The sequence below is a fragment of the Gavialis gangeticus genome, unplaced genomic scaffold, assembly GCF_001723915.1.
Source record: "Gavialis gangeticus isolate Ggan-Ray unplaced genomic scaffold, GavGan_comp1, whole genome shotgun sequence".
In the NCBI taxonomy this organism is placed as follows: domain Eukaryota; kingdom Metazoa; phylum Chordata; order Crocodylia; family Gavialidae; genus Gavialis; species Gavialis gangeticus.
This window is the reverse complement of record NW_017729033.1, coordinates 2,062,387-2,069,780: the sequence shown is the minus strand read 5'-3', so window position 1 is coordinate 2,069,780 and position 7,394 is coordinate 2,062,387. Positions and strand designations below refer to the sequence as shown.

Below are 7,394 nucleotides of genomic sequence, written 5' to 3'. Positions count from 1 at the left end.
CCCCCCCCCCCGACCCTTGCACTTACACCTCCTTTTGCAGGTAAAACACGAGAGAACTGTGGTGGCCTTGGCAAGTTTACAAGAAATTGAGGTTTACAAGGAATTGAGCGGGAAAGATGATCTGCATCTCCAGAGAAATGCGCTCCACCTCTTCCTGTCAGGCACAGAACCCAGTATTATAATACAGTCAGCAATATCCTCCCAAAAAAATAGGCTTCTCCCCAGGGGCCAAGCAACAGAATGGAGAGGCACCATTTTGGGCAGAGTACCAGAGCCTTACGTCACCCATGGGACTGAGAGTCTGGGTGGTGGAAATGTGCCACCTTGCCCTTGTTTTTCAGGCTGCTCCCTCTTCAGCCCTAAACACCTCCATCCTGTCTAAAACAGCGTGTAGTTGCTTATGGAAAGCACTGTGAGCTGTTCCTCCTGCAGCCTCTGAGAAACCTTACCCATGACACTTAAGAGCTCAATGAGGATCTACCCTGTCTTGTTGCTCTTTCAACTGAGCAAGTGAAGTAAGGGACAGCTGTTTTCAGCTCTCTTATATTATCTGATGGTTCCCTAAAGCAAAGGGTTTCCTTGCCATATAAGACATTCCTGCAAGCCCTGAGTACCCAGACAGATGGCTGCTGGGGTCAGGAAACAACTCACAATGGTGAAACTGGATAAGCCTGAAGGACAACGCATGCATTAGGTGGCATGTCATGTACTGCGCTTAGATCTGCACTGTGTCCGGCCAGGCTTTCTGCTGTGATGTGACTGTCTTCATTACTCAGCTTGACACACAACTTCACCCTGTATCCTACAGTCCCGGTGAAGAGACATGGTGAATTTTGTGCAGCCCCTGAAACTTCCTTTATGCAAATCTCCCCAACCCATTTCCAGTGGAGGTGGCACCAATACATGCTATGGACACTTGTTTCCATAGATCGCTGCTGTGTCCTTTTCCATGCAGTATTATCATATCAGATTTCTCTTTCTAGTATGTACAGGGAGTGCTTTGAAACCACCATAGCCAGCTGTCTGCCCCTTTGACACAATCTGCTTACTTCTTTGTGTTTTGTGTCTCTTTTTGTTTTTAATGAGATGGAAAAATGCCGTAAGAAACAAAAATTTGTATGCAAATGAATAGATGACTGCCAACCCACCTCTGTGCTTGACATCCTAGTTGATCAGATGCCTGATCGACACCTTCAATTGATCTTTGTAGTAGGCTATCAGTTCATTAGTACACGCCAGCCATTGTCAGCAGTACAACTGCAGCTTGATCACATCTATATAAGTATCTGGCCTCCAACACCCTTGGCCAGTCCCTAGATGTTTCTCTGAACCAACTCTCTGGGGTTGAACACTTTCAGCACTACTTGTTCAGGAGGCGGTTGTTCTCTTAACAAGTTCCTGATCTGCTTGGGTTAATAGATTGTGAGTGATTTGTCCACCTGCAGCAGAAAAGTGTGCAGCAGTTGACTCTGGTGTGCGGTAGTGGTGGGGACGTGGGGAGAAATTAGTGCCATATCTTCTGTTCTTTGGTTTTTATCTCTGTAGGCTTCGTTTTCTCACTCTGTTAAGGCACTGGGTGAATGGTTTTCCCACCTGTCTTATCCCAACAAGAAGCTAACAGAAGAGCTTAACACCTGGGACTTCCCCTGCCTTGACAAGCCCAAGATGCATTGTTCCTACCTGTCCCTGGAGCGTGTGGCTTTTCCTTCTAAAGTCTTCCTTTCCTTTTACTGTGACCTGCCTCTGTTCACACATGGATTTTACAAGTTGTGCCTTTTGCAACAGAACGAAGCAGTTTCCTCACTAAAAAGATTCTTTAAACTTAGCTTTCAGTCTATGCCTCACCCAACTTGGCAAAGTTTTCCTTGCCGGCTAGGGCGTGGCTTCCTAAAAGTCTTTGTGCTTAAAGCCAAAAACAAGACCTGTCCTAGTAAAAGAGTGGGCGAGTTGCTGTTGGTTGGAACACTTTGCATTAGTCTGATGTAAATGATGTTGAGATGAATCTATGAATAATAACAGAGAAGAGTGTACGCCAAGATGGACTGTGTCTGGTAGACCTTCTGGAGGGATACATCAGTAGAAGTTCAGTGGACCTGCTGGTAAAATAATGAAGAGTTTGGTGTCCCGATCTAGCCCGTGTTGTATAAGAAGGAGGCTCTGCTGGAAATACTGGCTGTGAGTTCTTACTTGCCTTTGATTGTAATAGCAAACTGATCCAATCTGAGGTTTTGCACTTACCTGCCTACACTGCTATATTTGTGCATCTCGGGGAACAAGGGGCTATGTTTATATTGTAAGATTTAGGACTTTAAGAGAGGAATTCCACTTTTTTTTTACATTTCTGTATATGAGTTTGAGTACCAACAATTCCTCTTTGCATGTACAATCAAAAAATTCCTCCAGGGAGAGTTGTGATCTCCGTCTGATTGCATGCCTCTTGGAAAAGGACTTTCTGTTATCTGAATAGTGCGTGCCAGGGAGAAGTTGCTTCCAATACAAAGTAAATAAGTAAAACTCTGTGTACAAATAAAATGGGTAAGCAAGAAGAGGTAGAAAGGAGGGGCTGATCAAAGTCAGATGTACTGGACTGCAGAGACCTGTGTCAAATGGGGACTATAAAGGAGGGAAGTCTAGTATTTTATATCTCTGAGCATGAATGTGTCTACGTTGGGTCTTAACCAACATGTGCATAAAAGATACTTTCTGCTTTCTATCTGTCCCTTCTTGCTTAGGACCAGAACTGCTCCTGGATGGGAGAAGCCATCTGTTTGCTATTCTTCTCGCATACACTGCAGAATACAAGAGACCAAATAAGACTGGGCCTAAACTTCCCTCCTGTTTGGCTTGGTCCCTCCACGGCCTCTTGGCTATTCCTGTAGGATTGTGTGTGTGTGTGTTCTCCTCCTGAGGACTCCCACACTGTAGGTGCTTTCCACACACCGCACATATGCTTGTGCATCCGCACACACACAAAGTGCCAGTGTTTTTAAACTTAAGCTTCTCTCCTCCTCTTCCACGATAGTTAAATCACATCTCTAAATCGCTGCCTGCCTTAGTCAGTTCTCTGCCTTTTTTTCCCTGAAGCTTGAATGTTTTGCACATTCATATATTCATGTCCTTTCAAAGCAGAGCTGCATTGCATAGGACTGCACAGGGCTATGCCATGTTTAATAGTGTGAGTTTTTTCTCTGACCTTGTCTTCCCTCTCTGTGCATGGTCTAACTCTACCCAAAGACTGTACTCCGTGAGAAACTCTCCATTCATGCTGGCCATGCCTTAAGAGGATAAAGTAGACGGCATGAAAACGATGATGCCCAAGGAAACATTCAGGATTTGGCAGACAGAGCTGGTTGGGCAACCCAACGTCTGAACTGAAAGTTGGTTCATGAGAGGGGGAAGAAGGAATAAGGACAGCAATTGTGGCTGCAGGGGGGGTGCTGCTGCCCTTCCCTGTGCGGACGTTGGTTTCACGGACTATTGGAGCATTCAAAAGTCAGAGGTGAGGGAAAGACCCTCCTTGCAGATAATTCCTTTTCAATTGGCCTGTTTACTTGTGTTACAGTCAGCTTGTCGTTTTGTCCTCCATTGCTCCACTCCACTGCCCCACAAATCTTCCCCGTGTGATTCTCCCCTGGATAATAGAGCCAGGAATGTTAAACATGCCGTAAGTATCCGGAGACAGATGTTTAAGACCAGCCTGATGATTGAATTAACCTCACTGGTACTAGGAACAAAAATTATTGGATGAACCGATGAGAAGATAGAAGTGTCAGTATTTAAAAAAGGAAGGTGGGGAGGGAAGGGAGAAGAGTAAACAAATGTATTTGTCCTTAAAACTACTGACGCTCTTGTCCTGAATCCATATTGAGAGATTATTCTGTGGAAACATGGCATTGAAAGGATATCACCATGCTAATGCTGAAGCCTAAACCAGGAGTCCTCTAGGTGATGGCTGGTCCCTGCAGAAAGGATGATTTGAGTGCATATGTATCACCTATTACCAACAGCAGTGGTTTTGTTTGTTTGGTTTTCAATAAATCTATTCCCATAAGTTATTTTTCTCTGTCTGATATAATCTGGCCCTTCCGTACACAAATGCTTCACACGTTTCTCCACAGACGTGCAGCTGGCCACATCTGTGCGGAGTTTTGTCGTCAGCACACCAAGTCAATAGGTTTTATTTTTATATATATTTTTAAAGGAACTCTGCCAAGCAATTTGATTTTTCTTTATTCGCTCTTCTGGCCTCAGGGGTTACAGGGTGTGTATATGTGTGTGGTAGGGGGGGCTGCCACGAGAGATGCCAAGTGAAGTCCTTAAACTGGAATGAACATGAAGGGCCGCGGCTATCGAACAATGCCACATGAGCCCAGTAGAGTTGATCTTGTCTGTAAAGGAGCAGTATGTTCTGCGTTACAAATGTTCACCTGAAAACAAGGTTAGTGTGTTCAAATGCAGGGAGTTGTTGGATTCCCTGTACTTTGTGTATATGGGAAGCGGGTCCTGCATATGTTTCTTTGTTTTAATAGTTGCAGCTAATGTTTATAAAAGAGCTTGTTATTTACATTTTAAGCACTTTAAAGAAATAAAAATTGTTCAAGCTGTTCCTAGATGCTTCTGATTTTTATTGCGGGTCTGTGTCAGATGGCACTTGGGGAGCGTGGGACTCTGAGCAGATAACTTTTAGTTGGTAAAACAGGGCTAGTTTTCATTGATTCCTTCCTTTAGGAGTGTCGTCTACTTGTTTCTGTTTTATTGAGGCTGAGGGCCCTGCTGTGGAATAAAGGTGTTTGTACGGGTAGCATTATAAAGGTGTGGGTTGCAAAAGGAAGCAGCAACAATAACACCAGGTGTATGGGGGAGAGCGCAGAGCATCGAGTGACCCGGTCAAGTTTGCTTGGTGGTTCATATAGAGCTGAACGTGAGACCAAGATGTCCTAGTTCCCTGGCCTTGTTTCCTGTTCTTGGCTCGCCTCTTTTCCCCTGCATAGGAGAGAAGCAGGCAAAGCCCCAGCCAACCCCTAATGCTTTCTCATGGCCAAAATGCTTTGGAATATGAAGGGGAACTAAAATAACTAAGAGTTGCCCAGCTGAAATCTCCTGCTGCCATCCTTCGTATGGCTTGGCTGTGTCTTCACTTAGAACCAGTTCTGGCTCTAACCTGAATGCTGCCACGCTCCACCCTGCTGACCTGCATTTCGTGCTGCTTTAGCCAGAGGAAGGTGACCTGACTGAGGTTATAGCTTAGTGCTCAGATGCTGCTTTCATTCAGGCTACCCGCTTTGCCACGAGGGCACAGTTTAAATCACTGGAGTGCCACTAGCTTTTCATTGTCTTCCTATAATTCCTCCCATATGCCCAGAAGAGCAGACGAGTCCTCCCGCAGTTCAAGGGGAAAGAGTGATGGAGCAGCTCAGCTTACGATGAGTGATGCCATCAGAGGTATGAAACACCCCGCTGTGTGTTGCCGAGACCAGCCAAGACATTAGTGCAGGTGCGCTAGTTTGTGCAGGTCAACTCAGGTGCTGATCAGCGGGGCTAACCACAAAGAAGACCCATCCTTGGAGATAAATGGTGGCTGGACGTTCAGAGCCAAGGGATAATGACAAACCTTTGTCCTTGTTTTCAAGTGTACTAACAATTTTCCTGCCTGTTATTTCAGACCATGTCCACTTCTAATGGGATGGGGTATCCATGCTTGGAGAAATCCCTCCTACAAACCACCAACCTTACCTCTATATCCTGTTAAAGTGATTTGAATCCCTGTCGTGCCCTTGCTGAAGAACAGGAGGTGGCTTTAGATCAGATTCTCCATGCTGTAGTTTGCTAACAAGCCACTTGCCACCTCGGGTCTGTTCAGAAGTGGATTAAAGCAAAATGGGAGCTGGAGCCACTTGCACCACAGAAACCTTAGCTTAAGAGCAGGTTGCCCTTGTGGTCCCTTATTGGCCCTATGAAGCAGCATTTATTATGCTCAAATAAAGCAAGCTCCTTGGAGGTGCCTGTGAGGCAGAGAGTCTAGACCCCAGTAGAAACCTGGTTGTTCTGCCCCTGATCCCACAGCCTCTGCTTTCATAGTAGAAAGTTGAGAGAGCACAGAAAACATTGGTAAAGCAACTATTTTTAGAGGAGAGGTTTTTTGATGGAGTGAGAGTTTAATTAAGAACTGCAGGAATGCTATAAAGGGCACTAGCAAGGTCAACGGGTCTTCAATAGGATGCATGCAGCGCAGCACTTGAGACCATTTATCCCTATGGGAAGAAATCTCTCTTCAGTAGAAGGACAGGATCATTTTTAGTAAGGAAGCTGCTTACTTAAAAGCTTTCTGTGGGCTACAGAACCCATGCTTCAAGTACAGTGTTAAACTGGTGTTGTGATGTGATGAAGTTAGAAGTAGAACAATCTCCATCAATATGCGAATGTTTAAATGCTTTTTCTGTCTGCAGTGTGTAGCCCACACACTCAATAGCATGTTACAGGGCAGGTTATGTACAAGGGATAGCTGAGGAATGCCAAAAAAGTTATGATGCAGAAGATGTCCTCACTGAATATGAAGGGCTGTGCAGCTGGGGGTCCCGACATTTGCTCATTAAAGACATAGTTAGTGGAAGTTTTCAGAAGAAAGGGGTAATGTCCTTCCATTTCTAGCCAAACTTAGTGAAGACCTTCTACTTTCCCAAGACCATGCTGTGCTGCTGCGTTAATATGACCCTTAGGAGAAGACGACTGTGTTGGCTCCTTATTTACAAGGCCATGTGCAACCAAGGCGAGGGGTGATATTTTTAAACCCTAGGTAACATAAAATCTGCCTTTTTACAGCTGCTACCCCGTGCTAAACAGACTAGGTCTTCAGAAATCAAGAGAACAGTAATAATTCCTCATAATGGAGGCATGTTATATGTCAGGGGCAAAAGTGAGGCACTGCAGCCTCCATCTTTATGTCCTGGGGAGGGAACAACGGGCCTTTGTGTTTCCCTATGTGTTTAGGGCAGGGTGGAGAATGCTACTTGGGGCGAGTCTTTCTCGAAGGGGAGGAAAAGGAACTGGTGACTGAACCAATAGCCCTTTGGGAAAACAGCGTCGAATGCTCTCTCCTGGCTGTCATTATCAATAGTAAGTCTGTGTTTGAGCCAGGGTCAGGGTTCAGGGTAAACAGGGATCACAGGACACCTGTGAAAACAGAGGGAGGCTGCAGCCGGGGAAGAGACTGCCCCTGCGAGGCAGCAACATTTACCAAACAAAGAGGGCATTAGAGCAGGGTCCTGCACTGCTTTCAGAGTGACACCCAAGTGTTTGGGATAAAGCCCGGATGCCATTATTGCAGTCAAAGGCTGAGCTTGCACCAGGTCTCTGCTTTGTCCAGGGCATTTCCCCTCCTGAGCCTTTTCCTATAA

General features: G+C 45.5%; 1 protein-coding gene across 1 annotated transcript in view; it reads left to right on the top strand.

The window, feature by feature from the left end:
- RAB11FIP5 (RAB11 family interacting protein 5) overlaps positions 1 to 4,606 on the top strand; it is an 89,701-nt gene extending 85,095 nt beyond the window's left edge. Inside the window, exon 7 of the mRNA XM_019526268.1 lies at positions 2 to 4,606. The gene's annotated coding sequence lies outside the window, so the exon portion shown is untranslated. The remainder of the gene's footprint in view (position 1) is intronic.
- The last annotated feature ends 2,788 nt before the right edge of the window (positions 4,607 to 7,394 follow it).